At 43.7% G+C, this 19,832-nt stretch overlaps 1 pseudogene; it reads left to right on the top strand.

Annotated features, from left to right (window-relative positions):
- The first annotated feature begins 766 nt into the window (after positions 1-766).
- Positions 767-19,832, top strand: part of LOC123083775 (uncharacterized) — a 123,219-nt pseudogene continuing 104,153 nt past the window's right edge.

Below are 19,832 nucleotides of genomic sequence, written 5' to 3'. Positions count from 1 at the left end.
GGAGGTCCCCATGGAGCCCAAGGCGGCGTCACCACCAGAGCCTTTGGCAGGCGAAGACTGCTTTTGTCAGGATAACTCGTACTAGCTGTCCCCTTTCAAATTGGCCGTTGTTGGCTCCCTTCCCGCTCAATATTTGGTGAGAGGACCAGGGCCTCTATAAATAGGATTAGCCACCACAGTAGACAGGGAGGAAGGGGACAAGGAAGAGAACCTCAGCCGTCTCAACTTGGACTAGATCCAACCCATCCTCACATCCACCAAGCACAAGAACACCTCACCTCAGGAGGCTGTTCTTCCCCTTGTACTATTCATCCTCAGCCGAGAGGCAATCCAACACACCACACTAGTGTAGGGTATTACACCACAACACTGGCCTGAACCAGTATAAATCTTGTGCACCTTGTGTTGCGAGTTCGTCGAGCTTGCCTTTAAGATTGTGGCGAGATTGAGGGCGTGAGTTGGTAGGGGGAGATCTTCGCGCGCACCCCAGTGTTCGAACCTTAAGGGTTTTGCCAAAACCCGAGATCCGACAAAGATGTTTTTTGGGAAACGAACACATTGGCCGGACAGCTCCAAAGACGTTGGCCTTGACTGCAACCATTCGGACACCCCGGTAAGCACTTGTCTTTCGAACACTCCATAGTTAAGTATATCGTGATATGTTACCGAGCAAACTATCTTCTTTCAGGGCAAGATAAAGAAAGCGGAACTAATTAGGTGTTCAGCCCCCCTTCCCGAAGCCTCAGCGGATCCCGTATTAACAAGGATGCTGGCCTCGGCACCATACCAGATGTCTGCGAAGGAGGACAAGACGGGGAGCGGGAGGACCAAAGAGGGCCTCCACCCCGAAGATATTTTAGACGTCGTGTCCGGGGAGATGAAAATCCCATCGCCCAAAGGAAAAAGTAAAGGGGAAGCCGACATTCATTCCCCCTATGGTAAGAAAAGGGCCGTCTCCGAAGACTGGGAAGAAAAGGCTCCCAAGCGCGGCAAGATGCCCCTGTCGGGTGGCTTAGGTTTGAAGGATGACATTATCGTGCAGTCCTCCAGCGAGGCCAAGCCTAAATCATATGCAAACAAGGGAATTTTACACATACCCCATTCCTCCCCTGTGACCAGGGTAACATATAAAATGTATATTTTTGTAGCTCAGCGCACAATCTTTCTCAACAATCATCTTCCTCAGGAGACCTTCTCCCAGAGATGATGGAAAGCGAGACGCCTCCACCAGTCTCCTTGCCCAATAAGGCGGATGACGTTGAGGTATCGTCCCGGAGGGTCTCTCCTGATCCGCAAGTGATGTGAGGGGTGATGAAAAAACGAACCAAAGATGACACTTCAGTAGTCCAAGATCCGGGGACCAACAATAAAGGGCCCGGACTATCCGGCTTCCAGCCGGAGACAACTCTAGGGGTGAATGAACGGACCCCTTTGAAGGGAGGCCGTGCTGCTACGGCTGCTTCCGGTGACCCAGAAACGCCAGATATATTGACGGACATGCTGTGACAAGCGTCCGTCTCCGAAGACCATCGTACCTTGATGGGCACGATGGTTAAAAAGGTCCTATCACAAGCCTGCTAAGAGGTTTCGAGATTTGTGTTGTAATGCTTTCAATTGTGTTTTATTCACAAAGTACTCCTATGAATAGATAGTATCCCCTGAGACTCTGATAGGATCCCCAAGGGAGCCAATCATAGGATCAAAAATATTTATCCAGGAAATAATATGACTACTTGGAACACAGGCTATTACTTCTCCTGCAATTGCCCGATCCGCGGAGGTTGCGGATCTGCAGCGGAAGATTGATGAGGCGGATGATGACATCACGCTGATCAACAAGCGTCTTGATGAGGCGCAAGGTATGTTTTTGGGTCAGCCAGTATATTTATGCATGATAACATGAGCATGAAGCTGGAATTGTATACTAAGACATGCGTAACTACAGATGGTGCTGCTGCGGTGGAGGCCCTTCGGGCTGAGCTTGTCCTTGCCAAGGAACAAACCCAGATGAGTAATCTGGCTGCCCATAAGGTGGCTGAAGAGTTAAAAACCGAACAGGCTGTTCGGTGCCCGTGTGAGGAAAGAATTACTACCATGGCGCGCAAGCTGGAGGAGACCACCGTCTGGTGCGAAGTCCTTGAGAAAGATAACAAGGCCAAAACAGCCGATCTCGACAAGGCCTTACAAGAACCGAAAGAAGCACGGTCTAAGTCTAGAGTGGCTCGGGAAGAGATCCGGCAAGCTGGGGAGATAGCGGCTGGTAAGCCTTTCTTATTACAGACAAAGTTCGGCGATCCGAAGTATTCCCCGCTTAACCAAATGTGGAGTTCTCCGGACCCCTTTTTAGACCTGCCGAAGAGTGCCTCTGATGCGTCACAATTTTACCAAGTGCAGGAAGGGTGTGCCACGGAGAAGCTTTTTTGGTCACAGTTCGGCGTGCCAAAGCGTCCATTGTTACTAAATGAACAGATGGCCCAGTGGGCCGAGCTCCAGAGGATATCTGGTTCGGCCATGAAGGACGTAATAGTACGGCTGTGGCCTACGGAGCCCATTCCAAATAGTTACTTCGGTTTGGTGCAGATGCTGGTGGATGCAGTGCCGCGTATCGACGCCGTTAAGCGTTCAACGTGCATTGGAGGTGCACGGATGGCCTTTGCCCGTGTCAAAACATACTGGGCCAAGATGAAGGCCACTAACGTTGCCTCGAGGAGTCCCCCCAAGGGTAAGGACCATCACACACCTGAACACTATTTCGATGATGTCTTAGAGGGTGCCCGCTTGATAGAGGGTCAGTGCTCAAAAGATATGATATTCGAATGAAATGTATTGAACTGTAAAACACTATATGATTATAATATTATGATTTTTGCTTAAAAGTTTTTGGTTCCTCCTGTGCGGCCGTTGTTTGCATAATCTGAAAAATTTCCAGTCGTCGGCTTCAGCCCCCATGTAGAAAATATGGGGGTGTTCGGAAAAGCATATGATCACTCTTAACCCAACGTTTTCATCCATGGATGGAGGTGTCAATGTAGTGAATGAGGCAACCGGACTATAGTGCATTAACACTTTCACTTAGCCATAGGAGTTTTATGGTGGGTCTACGATATAAACCCTGGTATGTACGCTGTTATCCCAATGTGGTGCGTTCACATGTATGACCTAAAGAAAGGTCCTTCGTGTAATACGGAGGGAATCACGAAAGATTCCAATAAGTCATCGAGTGGTTGACCAGCTCTCGCCGCATCATGACAGTCAGTTTTCGGCTTTCTCTACTGAGGTGCTCGCCTGGGTAACCAGGGCACAATTGCAGTAGTTCTACCTTTAATACCTTAGCTGATAGAACGGAACATAAGGTAGCAAGCACAGGAGCCGGGCAACCCAACTATTGACCTAATACATGATTCAGAGCTGATGCATATAAGGCCAAACTCGCGGCGCCGAAGTATGCGATAAAGTTGTTCGGACTTATTGGCAATTTAGTTTGTTCCCATATCAAGCCCCTAGCGGGGCGTGTGAAATAACACAAGGAGCAAAATATAGTTTTTTTTAGAGAAAAGTGAATACAGTATATAAATTATATTCACTAGAACTTGAGTGATGTGCCAATCATTGTTTTGTATATAATAACACCACCACGCTGGCTATTTGACATGCCAAGGGTCGATGGCTGAGGTAGAAGGCACTTTACAGGCTCGCAAAATAGAGAGTGCGGTCTAAAAAAGTTGTCTTGGACCTCCCGGCGCACGTCTTCGCCGCCTTTCCTCGATGAAGGGGCTCCTTAAAGGGAGTAACTTTTGGATGAATGTACAAAGCGGAACTCCGATGGAGTCAGTGAGATGACCGGCCTATGAGTCACCTATGATAAAAGGATAATAAAAAAGAAAAAGTCATCAGAAAAGAATGGAAAAGAAGGGGGTTATAGAAGTACTTGTAGGCCCGTCCGTATTATGCCTCCGTAGATGCCATGGCATTTTAAGTGCATAGTTATGTACGCGCGATATAGACTTCGCAGGTGTATGAGGTGGACAACGGAGGCCGAATTGCTAGTCCAGCTCCATAATTTGTCGGTCCTGCCGAATGGAGACCGGCGCCTTTATGGCCAACAAGGTACGCGGTTTAATAAGGCCGACTTGTACTCCGACTGGAGGGAACGTAGTATGATCCTCAGTCCAGAGGGAATATGTGTCATGCTCCTCTGTAAGGGCGTGTGTCATGTATACCATGTTCACCGTTTTTACCTCAAGGGGAAATTGCTTTTGACCCCCAGTATTTGGTTGGTGAATCTCTTCGTCATCGCTATCACTGGGCGGTCTTTTCCCCTTATGATCGGTGTTGAGCCTGCCGGCCTGTTTGAAGACCCAACAGCTTTTGTTTGTGTGATTGGCTGGTTAATAGGGATTGCCATGAATCTGGCAGGGTCGATCCAATATCTTGTCTAAGGTGGATGGCTCCTCTCTGTTTGCCTTGAATGGCTTTTTCCATTGACTGGGTTTGGGGCCGCTGAATCCGGCATTGACCGCTGTGTCGCGTGTTCTCTCATTATCATTGCGACGTTTGTGTTTGCTGCGTCGTGGTTTGCCATTGTCGTCTCGTACTTCAGAAGTGCCTAGATCGCTAGCGTTGTTGCTTCTACGAGCGAGCCAGATGTCTTCTCCCACACAAAAGCGGGTCATCAGAGCGGTTAGGGCTGACATGGATTTTGGTTTTTCTTGACCAATGTGGTGGGCGAGCCACTCATCCCGGACGCTGTGTTTGAAGGCCTCTAGGGCTTCCGCGTCCGGGCAGTCGACGATTTGGTTATTTTTAACTAAGAACCTAGTCTAGAGCTTCCTGGCTGACTCTCCGGGCTGTTGAACTATATGGCTTAAGTCATCAACGTCTGGTGGCCGGACATATGTACCTTGGAAGTTGTCGTGGAAGGCCTCTTCCAAATCCTCCCAACTGCCAATAGAGTGTTCGGGCAGACTGTTTAACCAGTGTCGAGCTAGACCTCTGAGTTCTAACGGGAGGTATTTGATGGCATGAAGGTCGTATCCGCGGGCCATGTGGATTTGGAGAAGGAAATCCTCGATCCATACCACGGGATCAGTTGTTCCATTATATGATTCGATATTCACGGGTTTAAACCCTTCTGGGAATTCGTGCTCCATTACTTCGTCTGTGAAGCAAAGAGGGTGTGCGGCGCCTCTATGTTGGGCCACATTGAGACGTAGTTCCGATGGAGTCCGTCTGTGGTTTTTGGCCTGGGTGTGACTAGGCTTGTCACGTCCGAATAGATAGCCATTTTCACGTGTCGGGGCACGTCCTCGCAATCCGTAGACCGGTCTAGTATGTCCTGCTCTATTGTCCAGGTCCTGCCGAAAGTTATATGTGTGACCACGAGCTGTGTTGTCTTTGCCTTTAGGGTGAGGAGGGGCGGGCTAGGATTTGGCTTGAGTTGCTGCTTTGTCCCGACCGCGTGGTGGTCGGTTAGCCGCATTGTGCAGTGATGGTATGGGCTCCGGTGCCTCGTCATCAAACTGAGGTAGCAATTTGCGCTTTGGGTAAATTTCGAATGGGCGCGTGAGGCCATATTCTTCGGCTACTAGGACATCTATCCATCTATTGTTGAGAAGATCTTGGTCAGCTTGAAGCTACTGCTGCTTATTTTTCAGGCTCCTTGCAGTGGCTATTTGCCGGCGCTTAAAGCGCTCCTACTCCTAAGGTTCCTCAGGCACGATAAAATCCTCGCTGCCGAGACTCACCTCATCCTCAGAGAGTAGAAGATAATTATTGTCCCCCGAGTCGTCGTTTATGGCCTGTTTGTCAGGGCTAACTTGCCCATTTTCCCCATCGTCCTGTTCGGCAGTTCATTCGTCGGGATCTTTTCTGTCTTAGGCACCATCTGGAGTGTTGTCAGGTTCCTCGGAGCCGTAGTCGAGCATGTCAGTTAAGTCTTTGACTGCATGTATGAAGTGTGCAGTGGGTGCGAAGAAAAATTCTCTGTTATCAATCTCCAGTTCGAACCGGATACAGTTCGGCTGTGAGCCCCCCACTAATGATAGTGCTCTTAACGAGTTTAGCACGTCGCCCAGAGGCGAATGCCGGAAGATGTCCAAGGCACTGAATTCGGTGATCGATGACCAAACGTGCTCGATATGCGCGGACGCGCGTAGTTCGGAACCTATAGCCTGAGACGGGTCCGTAGTTTTGGTGACATAGATGTCAATTGAAGTTAAGTCTGTGTGCGGCTCCAACACCGCTGAGACCGCGGTTTCCGCAGCGGGGTTGAGCTTCCAGTCTTCGGATGGCGCGATCTGCTCCGGATCTCTGGTCGGAGCAGCTACAGGTACTATCTCCTGCGTGTGGACCGATGATAGATTTAGGTCATGTTTATCGTGGTGGTAGGGAGCGGCTGCCGTTGTCTCGAATCCATCGAAGATCAAGTCTCCATGGATATCTGCGATGTAGTTCAAGTTTCCAAATCTGACCTGGTGGCTAGGGGCGTAGCTTTTGATCTGCTCCAGATGGCCAAGCGAGTTGGCCTACAGTGTGAAGCCGCCGAACACGAAGATCTGTCCGGGGAGGAAGACTTCCCCTTGGACAACATCGTTGTAGATGATTGAAGGAGCCATCAAACCTTTTGAGGACGGCACAATGGAACTCTCAACGAAAGCACCAATGTCGGTGTCAAAACCGGTGGATCTTGGGTAGGGGGTCCCGAACTGTGCGTCTAGGATCAATGGTAACAGGAGACGGGGGACATAATGTTTACCCAGGTTCGGGCCCTCTCTATGGATATAATACCCTACTTCCTGCTTGATTGATCTTGATGAATATGAGTATTAAAAGAGTTGATCTACCACGAGATCGTAATGGCTAAACCCTAAAAGTCTAGCCTGGCTATGATTATTCTTATTCGGGCTATCTACGGACCTAGTTCTCCGGTTTATATAGACACAGCAGGGATCTAGGGTTACACAAGGTCGGTTACAGAGAAAGGAATCTTCATAGTTGGTCGCCAAGCTTGCCTTCCATGCCAAGGAGAGTCCCATCTGGACACGGGTAGAGTCTTCGGTCTTTGTATCTTCACGGCCCAACAGTCCGGCCCATATCCAATAGGTCGGACGCCCGAGGACCCCTTAGTCCAGGACTCCCTAAGTGTCCCTTGCGTTGATCTCTCTGCCCCTCGCAAGCCATCCTGGTGAGGCTGCCCCTAAGGAGGTCTTGCGTCGCCCGCCTCACGAGGCTTGGCCCCTCACGAGATTCTTGAGTGTTTGCTATAGAATATGGGCCGTACAGGGCCGCTGGTGGAGCCATGCTGCGGGCCGCAGGCAGGCAAGTCTGGGGACCCCCGTTCCCAGAACACCGACAGTGAATGCTTGCTAGAGTTCCAATCATAAGTGCATATGATCCAGGAAGAAAAAGTATGTTAGCTTATGCCTCTCCCTCAAATAAAATTGCAATAATGATTACCGGTCTAGTTATCGATTGTCTAGGGACAAATAACTTTCTCGTGACAAAAAGCTCTCTACTGAAACTAATTTAGTTGTGTCTTTATCTACAAAGCCCCTAGCTTTTATTTACATGCTCTTTATTATCTTGCAAACCTAGCCTACAACACCTGCAAAGTACTTCTAGTTTCATACTTCTTCTAGGTAAGGCGAACGTTAAGCGTGCATAGAGTGGTATCGATGGTTGATAGAACTTGAGGGAATATTTGTTCTACCTTTAGCTCCTCGTTGGGTTCGACACTCTTATTTATCGAAAGAGGCTACAATTGATCCCCTATACTTGTGGGTTATCAGGGGCCCTCTCCCCCTCTCTCTCGATGGTGCCGGAACACCGCCGGGGTCATCATTGTGTGACGACAAGCTATACCAACACCTATGTCATCTTCACCAACATCTTCATCACCTTCCCCCATCTATCTATAGCATCCCACTCGCCCGCAACCCGTTGTACCCTCTACTTGAACATGGTGCTTTATGCTTCATATTATTATCCAATGATGTGTTGCCATCCTATGATGTCTGAGCAGATTTTCGTTGTCCTACCGGTAATTGGTGAATTGCTATGATTGGTTTAATTTGCTTGTGGTTATGTTGCTGTCCTTTGGTGCCCATCATATGAGCGCGCGCGTGGATCACACCATAGGGTTTGTTGTATGTTGATAGGACTATGTATTGGAGAGCAAGAGTGACAGAAGCTTCAACCTAGCATAGAAATTGATGCATACAGGATTGAAGGGGGACCAATATATCTTAATGCTATGGTTGGGTTTTACCTTAATGAATGTTAGTAGTTGCGAATGCTTGCTGATAGTTCCAATCATAAGTGCATAGAATTCCAAGTCAGGGATGACATGCTAGGAGTGGCCTCTCCCACATAAAACTTGCTATCGGTCTATTTAAGTAGTCAATTGCTTAGGGACAATTTCGCAACTCCTACCACCACTTTTCCACACTTACTATACTAACTTTATTGCCTCTTTACCTAAAACAGCCCCTAGTTTTTATTTACACAAACCTATCCTGTTACACCTACAAAGTACTTCTAGTTTTATACTTGTTCTAGGTAAAGCGAACGTCAAGTGTGCGTAGAGTTGTATCGATGGTCGATAAAACTTGAGGGAATATTTGTTCTGCCTTTAGCTCCTCGTTGAGTTCGACACTCTTACTTATCAAAAGAGGCTACAATTGATCCCCTATACTTGTGGGTTATCAAGACCTTTTTCTGGCGCCGTTGCCGGGGAGTTATAGCGTGGGGTGAATATTCTCATGTGTGCTTGTTTGCTTTATCACTAAGTAGTTTTTATTTTGTGCTCTTGTTTTCTATCTTTAGTTATGGGTAGGAAACACAAAATACCCAAAAAAATTAGTGGTACCTACTGAACCAATAGTTGAAGAACCACTCAAAATCTATCACACTACTGAAGCTTTTTACTTAGATCATCTTGAATCCCTATGTGCTCGGGCTGAAACCCCAACTTGCTTAGTTGAGGGAAAATCTTTAGATGAGCATGCTTATTATGTGCGACACTGCATATCTGAAGAAGGGAAACTTTTACTGGATCAAATTCATCGTATACAGTGCTATGCTTGGAATTTATGTGAAATATATGATTTTACTTGTTGTTCTAAAGACCCTAAGAAACACCTTCCCTACCAATGTGAGTTTAGTGATAATGGAATCGTATCTTCGTATACTAAGGGTGTTTATAATTACTATGATGTTCAACAAATTGAAGAATTTGTTTCTTTTAGGGGTACTTGTGAAATTGCTTCTTTTATTGAAGAGTGTGATACTACTCTCTACAAATCTGAAAATTTGGCCATACTTAAATATTGCTATGATAATTATGCTTCTAATCCCTATATTAAACCATATATTGAGGACTCCTCAGCTGTCCAAGAAGAGACTAATATTTTGCAGGAGTCTATGGAAGAAGAAATTAATGACATTGTGAGCTCACTGGATGAAACAGATGAGGAGGAGGAGAGGGAAGAACAAAAGTAGGAAGAGCAGATTGATCACCCGTTCCCGCCATCTAATGAGAATAACTCTTTATCCCATACATTGTTTAGTTTCCCTTCGAATTTACCAAAGGATGAATGCTATGATGATTGTTATGATCCCCTTGATTCTTTTGAAATATCCCTTTTTGATGGTGTTAGCTATGCTTGTGGCCAAGATGCCAATATGAATTATGCTTATGTAGATGAACTTGCTATAGTTCCTTATATTAAACATGAAATTTTTGCTAGTGCACCCACGCATGATAGTCCTATTATCTTTTTGAATTCTCCCGACTACACTATATCGGAGAAGTTTGCCCTTACTAAGGATTATATTGATGGGTTACGTTTTACTACTACACATGATGATTTTGATAGATATAGTATGCATGTGCTTGCTGATCCTACTTGCAACTATTATGAGAGAGGAACTACATCTCCGCATCTCCATGTTTCCAATATGATAAAATTGCAAGAAACTATTTTATACTATGCATTGGCCTTTACTATGTGTGCATGAACTGTTCTTTTATGACATGCTGATGCATAGGAAGAGAGTTAGACTTCATTGTTGCATCATGTATGTTACTTTGTGCTCACTACTAAATCACAAATCATTGTTAATTAAAATTGGCTTTGATATACCTTGGGATCCGGGTGGATCCATTACTTGAGCACTATATGCCTAGGTTAATGGCTTTAAAGAAACCATTGCCAGGGAGACAACCCATAAGTTTTAGAGAGTCATTTATTTTTTTGTTTTCTTTTATAAAGATTAAAAACAAGAAAAAATAAAGAGGGGAACCTAAAACTTTTTCAAAAATAAAAGTGAAAGTGAGAAAGACGAGCATTGTTAAAGTGGGAGCTAGCCTTGAAATTTGTTCATGCCCATGGAAACTTTGTGACCCTTGATTACAGAAAATTTTCAACAAAAATAATTATCCCCTTGTACAAATCCATTGTATCATAAAAATAATGTGCCAAGATTTTCCTTTAGGATGTTCACATTGCTTGTTTGTTTGTGCCGTGCAAAACAAAAACTTTGGCTGTAGTGCGCGATTTTTTTTACTAGAACGTCAAACAGTTCTGGAACTTTTTGCACTGTCTTTCTATACAAATTGTTTATTTTTCCTAAAATTTTCAGGATTTTGGGAGTACCGGAAGTATGGTGAATGTTCAGATTACTATAGAATGTCCTGTTTAAGTCAGATTCTATTTTTGATGCATTGTTTGCTTGTTTTGATGAAACTATTGATTTATATCAGTGGATTAAGACATGAAAAAGTTATATTACAGTAGCTACAATGCAAAAACAAAATATGAATTGGTTTGCAACAGTACTTAGAGTAGTGATTTGCCGAGCTTTCTGTTGAGTTTTGTGTGGATGAAGTGATCAAAGATCAAGGAGGTCTCGATATGGGGAGAAGGAGGAGAGGCAAGAGCTCAAGCTTGGGGATGCCCAAGGCACCCCAAGTAAATATTCAAGGATACTCGAGCGTATAATCTTGGGGATGCCTTGGAAGGCATCCCATCTTTCTTCAACAAGTATCGGTATGTTTTCGGTTTCGTTTTGTTCTTGTGATATGTGCAAATCTTGGAGCGTCTTTTGCATTTAGTTTTCACTTTTCTTTGATGCACCATGCTGGTATGAGATAGTCCATGCTTGATTTATAGAATGCTATTTGCACTTCACTTATATCTTTTGGTTATGGCTTTATAGAATGCTTCATGTGCTGCGCTTATATCATTTGAAGTTTGGATTGCCTGTTTCCCTACACATATAAAACCACCATTTGTAGAATGCTCTTTTGCTTCACTTATATCTGTTAGAGCGTGCGCTTATCTTTTGTAGAAAGAATTAAACTCTCTTGCTTCACTTATATCTATTTAGAGAGAGGACAAGAATTGGTCATTCACATGGTTAGTCATAAAATCCTACATAAAACTTGTAGATCACTGAATATGATATGTTTGATTCCTTGCAATAGTTTTGTGATATAAAGGTGGTGATATTAGAGTCGTGCTAGTGAGTAATTGTGGATTTTAGAAATACTTGTGTTAAGTTTGTGATTCCCGTAGCATGCACGTATGGTGAATCGTTATGTAACGAAGTTGGAGCATGAGGTATTTATTGATTGTCTTCCTTATGAGTGGCGGTCGGGGACGAGCGATGGTCTTTTCCTACCAATCTATCCCCCTAGGAGTATGCGCGTAGTACTTTGTTTCGATGACTAATAGATTTTTGCAATAAGTATGTGAGTTCTTTATGACTCATGTTGAGTCCATTGATTATACGCACTCTCACCCTTCCATCATTGCTAGCCTCTCTGGTACCATGCATTGCCCAGTTGGTGAAAACTTTGCCGGTGCATCCAAACCCCGTGATATGATATGCTCTATCACACATAAGCCTCCTTATATCTTCGTCTGTAGCGACCCGACCTCAGACGGTCAAGCCTCTGTGTATCTGTGTCATCCCTGGATTGGTATGCTGGCACACACAGTACATCAATGTATATATCAAAGTGCAATCACATGTATAAATAACGTAAAACTGATATATACCTCATAAGTCTCAGCGGAAACAATCAACGGGTGTGGAGTCCCATCAACGCCATCGGCAGGTTGAGTGTGGACCATAACCCTATGACGTAACTCTTACTCGTTGGAAGAAACATATCTGCAACATGAGACATTGCAGCTGTGTAGGTCAGTACATTGAATGTACCAGCAAGATCACCATAAGAGAAAACAGATGATAAACTATACTATATGTAGTATGGCTTTGTGGCTCTGTATCTGAGTTTTGTTTGCGTAAAAGCTGGTTTTATTTTCCCTATATCAAAGGAATTATCCGGAGTCTGTACTATGGAGTTTTCTATCATGACATGGTTCCGCCAACCGATGTCTCATAGCCCAAATCATCATAAGTTGCCCACAATTAAGTTATTAGTCCAGTGTTGAGAGTTTCGAGATAGATCCAAGTCCAGAGGCTCAAATTGTCCGTAACCGGGGACCCAGCTAATCGATTAGGTTTTAACCCTCTGCAGAGGTTTGTACACTTTACCCGCAAGATTCGATCCCTCTTTTATGTTCCCACACTTCAGGGTGTTTGAGAAAAAGATGACCGAAATATGGTCTTCCGAAGAGTTTCTCTGACCACTGTCCGGTGCTCATCCAATCCTACCATAGTTCTACATCTTCTAGCACCGTCCCAGCCAGAGTCACCACTAAGGTCAACCAAGCCAGAGCCCATAGTGACTAGCGGTTGCACATGTAAGCTTCCGGGCATGAAGTATCCTTCCGTCTCTTTGAGTTTGGGTGAAGCTTTCCGCAAGATGTCATGGCACTTCTCCATGCATCCCGGTCAACCACTGGTTTCTCCAGGCTGCCCGTCAACCGTCCTTCACCTAGTAGTGTGTATTGAATTCTTGTCTCGAGTCTCAAAATCTTGAGGAGTCCTGAAGATGCAGTCCTTGCCGGTGCCATCATGAAGTTGTCGCCATTGACGTAGAGTCCTCCTTCTTCACACCACTCTCATGCACTCATACCAAACCCCGTCTACTATAGTGTAGCATTAAAACTATATAACATCTCGGGCTTGATAACAGGGAGATGGGTTCCTACCTCATGGATTCTACCCAACTACAAGAAATCAATATCACTACTGGAGGGATTATTGAAAGGGTGCTACTACATGCAAATAAAACATAGGTATGAAAAACATGGTCAAAGTGAACTTGGCTGGTATTACTTGATGAAGATAACAACGCTCTCAGAATAATGACTTAGTAGAACTATTCGTCACTCCGTTGAAAATCTATATATTCAAACATGGCATTCATATAAGCAAACATACTAGCAAGAAATTCTAACACTCAAAATAAACCAAAAAATAAATTGCAAAACAACAAGGGACACCAAATAAGAACAAAGGAAAACTACACAACAAAACTACCAAAGAAAACTCTAAGACATAAAATAGTTTTGTCCTAAGTAAAACTTAACAAAGAAAATACTGAACTAATAATTTTAACAGAAAAATAAAATTTCGATCCACTAAGTTAACAGAAAGTATTTTTCATAAAGCTTTATTTGCAAAAAGAAACAAATAAAAGCTTTCATGAAACACTAACTATGACCTAAACAAGTTTTCATAAAAATAAATTTTTAAAATAAAAAAAATTCTTTTGTTGACTAACAGAAACAAAACTAATTTTTTTAAGAGTGACAAAAAGAAATAATTTAAACTAAAAAAACAATAAAGAAAAGACTAAAACAAAACTATAACTAAAATAGTACTGTTTTGCTAAACACCTAATTTAAAAGTAAACTAAAAATACTTTCTGCTACTGGATGGACAAAACAATAACAAAACCGTAGAAAAAAGAATCAATCAAAAATATTTTATAAAACTCAAAATACGGCCACAATAGTGATTTGAATAAATTTCATCAAACTAGATTTTTAAACTACTCAAAGTTGAAATCCAATGGAACTACCAGAAACTTCAAGAAATTTTGAATCTAATGCAAAAAGAATCACTCAATTTGGACTTAAAACCTAAAAGATATAAGCAATCTAAGATTGAAACTATTCCTGTTTTTTTAACAAAACAAAAACAAATCGGACAAGTGCTACATGGTGGGCTGTTACTGGGCTAAACGGCGGGCGATCTGTACCTATGTTGCGCTCGGCCGAAACTTATGAAAAACATGCACGCACGTTTAGTAAAAAGAAACCGGCGAACCGGTCAGGTTTAAACCAAGTATAAACCATAAATAAAACCGATCTACTTAATAAAAACCTAACTGTTGACTCCGATCTAATCTACGCCGTAGGAAAAGGATCCGGCGGTGGGGATGCTTACTGCGGTGGCACGACAAGAACGACGGCGAGGGCTGCTCGGGTGTGGCCGGCGAGGATGCTCCGGTGGTCGTGGAAGGCGGCGGTGATGTTGGTTGGGCGCGACGAGGAGTGGCGCGTCCAGGGGTGGTGGAGGTAGTGTTCGAGGATGACGGATGGCGGTGTGGCAAGCTCGGTGAGCTTCGGCTCCGGGGATGGCGTCGGTGGTGAAGATGGTGGTGGCTCCGATGGTATAAGAAGGCGGCGGTGGCATTCGTCGGACGCGGATCGGCGAGGGGAAGCCGAGGGTGGATTCGGTGGCAGTCGAGGGCGTCAGGACGGAGTGGCAGAAGGTGGCGGAGCTTCGGGTGAGCTTGCGAACTCCGGCTAGATCGCACATGGTCGGGGCATCTACTCTGGAGGGAGACAAGGCACAAGTACATGTCAAAACGGAGCACGACAATGAGGGAAGCCGACGGGAGAAGGAAAGGGCCTCAGGGAGGCTTACCGGCGACGGAAACGACGACGCTCCAAAGCTTCGGTGGCGGAGATCCAAACAACGACGACAGACAAGGAGGTTGGTCTCGGGTGAGGGTTCAAAGGGGAATCGAGATAGGAGGGTGGGGGGATTATATAGGGCGTAGGCGTGCGCAAGGGGAAAGCTCGGGAGCGTGATCCCGAGAAGATCGGGATTCGGCGGCGGCGCGGGCGCGCTCTGGCTTGGCATTACGTGGAGAGGAAGAAGAAGAGCGGTGGGGTCCAGGGGTCAGCGGGAGAGGGCAGGTGATCGAGCAGCGGGCGACCGAGGCGAAGTGCTTCAGCGCGGGGGAGGTGGCCACGGGCCGATTCGGCAAGGTGGGCCGGCGGCTAGCGTCTGGGCTTCGGCCGAAACGTTTTTTTACATAAAACACAGACAAGAAAAATAAAATAAAACACAAATAAAAAACATATTTTATAGGCATATAATATATCAAAATTTTCAGAAAAAGAAATCCTAAAACATGAACATAATTGAAGATACAAATAATATCCATAAAAATTTACATAAAGCAAACAATGCTACTATTGCAATAAAACCCAACAAAAAATCATTTTAAAATACCCAAAATGATTTCAAATTTATTTTCTCCTAATTTTTCATTGAAGGGAATCATTTTAGCCTTATTTCCATTTATTTATTTTTAGGATAAAAATAATTTGAATAAAAGGCAAATAACTCCTAAATTGAGAGTGGGTTTCAAAATACTTCCAAATGACTTTCAATTTGATTCTTTTAACTTCCAACTCATATTTCATATAATTTGAAGAAGTCATTTTATCTTCTCTCATGAAAATCATTGAGTTGCATAAAGTTTCTAAATTTGAAATATTTCCAAATGGAATTCAAAAACATTTTTCATTTATTTAAATGGAAGAAGTCATGTCATCTTCACTCTAGGGTTTTGTGATGAAATGATTTTGAATTCATGGAGATCATAAATGCGAGGTGAAAGTTTGGGAAGGTCATTTCATCCCCTCTCATTCAACTTTCAAAAACTGTCAAATTTCACTCAATTTCACCCAATCATTCACACAACAATCAAACAAACAATCAAAACTATTTATTTAATATAACATTCCAAAATTTAGAATTTTGGGATGTTACATCGTCAAAATAGCCACCATACCTACCTATCATGGCATTTCCATAGCCATTCTGAGATATATTGCCATGCAACTTCCATCATCTTCATATACATGACTTGAGCATCACTGTCATATTGCTTTGCATGATCATAAGATAGCTAGCATCATGTTTTCATGGCTTGTCTGTTTTTTGATGTCATTGCTGCGCTAGATCATTGCACATCCCGGTACACCGCCGGAGGCATTCATATAGTCATATGTTTGTTCTAGATATCGAGTTGTAATATTGAGTTGTAAGTAAATAAAAGTGTGATGATCATCATTATTAGAGCATTATCCCATGTGAGGAAAGGATAATGGAAGTTATGACTCCCTCACAAGTTGGGATGAGTCTCCGGACTTTATGAGAAATAAAAGAGGCCAAAGAAGCCTAGATAAAAAAGAAGAGCGCAAAGAAGCCCACCAAAAAAATGAGAGAAAAAGAGAGAAGGGGCAATGCTACTATCCTTTTTACTACACTTGTGCTTCAAAGTAGCACCATGTTCTTCATAGAGAGAGTCTCCTACGTTGTCACTTTCATATACTAGTGGGAATTTTTCATTATAGAACTTGGCTTGTATATTCGGATGATGGGCTTCCTCAAATGCCCGAGGTCTTCATGAGCAAGCAAGTTGGATGCACACCCACTTAGTTTTCAGTTTGAGCTTTCATACACTTATAGCTCTAGTGCATCCATTGCATGGCAATCCCTACTCCTCGCATTGACATCGATTGATGGGAATCTCCATAGCCCATTAATTTGCCTAGTTGATGTGAGACTTTCTCCCTTTTTGTCTTCTACACACAACCTCCACCATCATATTCTATTCCACCTATAGTGCTATATCCATGGCTCATGCTCATGTATTGCCTGAAAGTTGAAAATGGTTGAGAACATCAAAAGAATGAAATAATTGCTTGGCTTGTCATCGGGGTTGTGCATGATTTGAATATTTTGTGTGGTGAAGATGGATCATAGCCAGGCCATATGATTTTGTACGGATAACTTTGTTTGGCCATGTTATTTTGAAAAGACATGATTGCTTTATTAGTATGCTTGAAGTATTATTGTCTTAATCTCGAATGATAGACTATTGCTTTGAATCACTCGTGTCTTAATATTCATGCCATGATTAGATTACATGGTCAAGATTGTGCTAGGTAGCATTCCACATCAAAACTTATCTTTTTTATCATTTACCTACTCGAGGACGAGCAGGAATTAAGCTTGGGATTGCTGATACATCTCCATCATATCTATACTTTTTGATTGTTCCATGCCAATATTATACAACTTTCATATACTTTTGGCAACTTTTTATACCATTTTTGGGACTAACATATTGATCCAGTGCCTAGTGCCAGTTCTTGTTTGTTGCATGTTTTTTGTTTCGTAGAAAATCCATATCAAACGGAGTCCAAACAGGATAAAAACTTATGGAGATTTTTTTGGAATATATGTGATTTTTGGGAAGAAGAATCAACACGAGACAATGCCCGAGGGGGCCACAAGGTATGGGCGCGCCCCAGGGGGTGGGCAGGACCCTTACCCTCGTGGCCACCCTGTAAGGCGGTTGGTGCCCTTCTTGCGCTACAAGAAAGCCAATATCCGGATACAAATCGTGTAAAAATTTCAGCCCAATTGGAGTTGCGGATCTCCAGGAATATAAGAAACGGTGAAAGGCCAGAATCTAGAACGTAGAAACAGAGAGAGGCAGATCCAATCTCGGAGGGGCTCTCGCCCCTCCACTGCCATGGAAGACATGGACCAGGGGGTAAACCCTTCTCCCATCAAGGGAGAAGGTCAAGGAAGAATAAGAAAAAGAAGGGGGGCCCTCTCCCCCTCTCTCCCAGTGACGCCGGAATGCCGCCGGGGCCATCATCATGTGACGGCGATCTACACCAACACCTCTGTCATCTTCACCAACATCTTCATCACCGTCCCCCATCTATCTACAGCGGTCCACTCTCCCACAACCCGTTGTACCCTATACTTGAACGTGGTGGTTTATGCTTCATATTATTATCCAATGATCTGTTGCCATCCTATGATGTCTGAGTAGATTTTCGTTGTCCTGTCGGTAATTGGTGAATTGCTATGATTGGTTTAATTTGTTGTTGGTTATGTTGCTGTCCTTTGGTGCCCATCATATGAGCGCGTGCGTGGATCACACCATAGGGTTAGTTGTATGTTGATAGGACTATGTATTGGAGGGCAAGAGTGACAAAAGCTTCAACCTAGCATAGAAATTAATGCATACAGGATTGAAGGGGGGCCAATATATCTTAATGCTATGGTTGGGTTTTACCTTAATGAACGTTAGTAGTTGCGGATGCTTGCTAATAGTTCCATTCATAAGTGCATAGAATTCCGAGTTAGGGATGTCATGCTAGTAGTGGCCTCTCCCACATAAAACTTGCTATCGGTCTAGTAAGTAGTCAATTGCTTAGGGACAATTTAGCACTCCTACCACCACTTTTCGACACTCTCTATACTAACTTTATTGCTTCCTTACCTAAAACAGCCCCTAGTTTTTATTTACATGCTCTTTATATTCTTGCAAACCTATCCCGTTACACCTACAAAGTACTTCTAGTTTTATACTTGTTCTAGGTAAAGCGAACGTCAAGCGTGCATATAGTTGTATCGGTGGTCGATAAAACTTGAGGGAATATTTGTTCTGCCTTTAGCTCCTCATTGGGTTCAACACTCTTACTTATCAAAAGAGGCTACAATTGATCCCCTATACTTGTGGGTTATCACAAATCCAGGATCACCGTCACTGGATGACGCCGCTCCCCTAGCCCCATCTTCCCATGCTGGTCTTTGAGGGAGCAGCCAGCATGACGGCCACCTCGCCGCTCATGCTCGACGCCTTTCCCTGGTCGATGATTGGTCGGTGCGGGACGACACGACAAGCCGGTGGGAAGTACCTCACTAGGACAGTGATGCTCAAGGTCAATGCCCAGGTCCCCTCACCGGTCCCTATTCGACGCCCTACTAGTCGACGTTCCAATCCAGCCGGTCCGCGCCTCCTGGCTTGACGACTACTTCTGTTTGACAGCTAACCTTTTCTCTGTTATTTGTTTATACTCATCGATTCATAGTATCTCCTATAGCTCAGCTTCTCTGATTGATGCACTTACAGAGTTACTATACTAGGCTTAGTCTATTCGATGCACTTACCCTTTCTCCGATCGATGCACTTGTAGAGTTACAGTTATACTATTCGATGCATAGCTTAGTAGTCGGTACTTAGCACTTGCAGTTATAGTAGACAAAATTAGGAGGAGCTCAGGTCATACGACACTTCATAATCTTGTTGGTAGCACTAGCACAAGATGGAATTGGTAATCCCTGTTTGCATTTGGTAGCTCAGCTCATAGAACAATACATTGTTACTATATAGTTGTGCCTCACGTTCCATTTCTGTTGTAACTTGGTAGCTGATGAAACTTGCACAATATTGTCTTTCTAAATTCAGTCAAATTTCTTTTGTAATTTTCATTTGTACTTGGCAACTGGCAGTTGTAAATTCAGTTTGCTTGCAATATCTTTTGTACTGTATCAAAATATTCAGTTTACTGGCAATTCTAAATGAAACAAATCAACTATCTGCATTTTAATTTCAGTTAAATACCTTATGTTTGTTTCTTTTCTCTGCAGTGGCAATTTAGTCAATTATCTGCAATTGTAATTAAGAAGAACAAGAAGTGTACATGGAACTGAATGGAGAAGAGGATGAGGATGGCAAATAACTTGTGCATCTTCCATGATCATAAATGGATTTGTTTATTTTTGCATGATGTTCGTGGTCTGACTTG

This window comes from Triticum aestivum, chromosome 4A (genome assembly GCF_018294505.1).
Source record: "Triticum aestivum cultivar Chinese Spring chromosome 4A, IWGSC CS RefSeq v2.1, whole genome shotgun sequence".
NCBI lineage: Eukaryota > Viridiplantae > Streptophyta > Magnoliopsida > Poales > Poaceae > Triticum > Triticum aestivum.
This window is presented reverse-complemented; position numbering and strand designations above follow the sequence as displayed.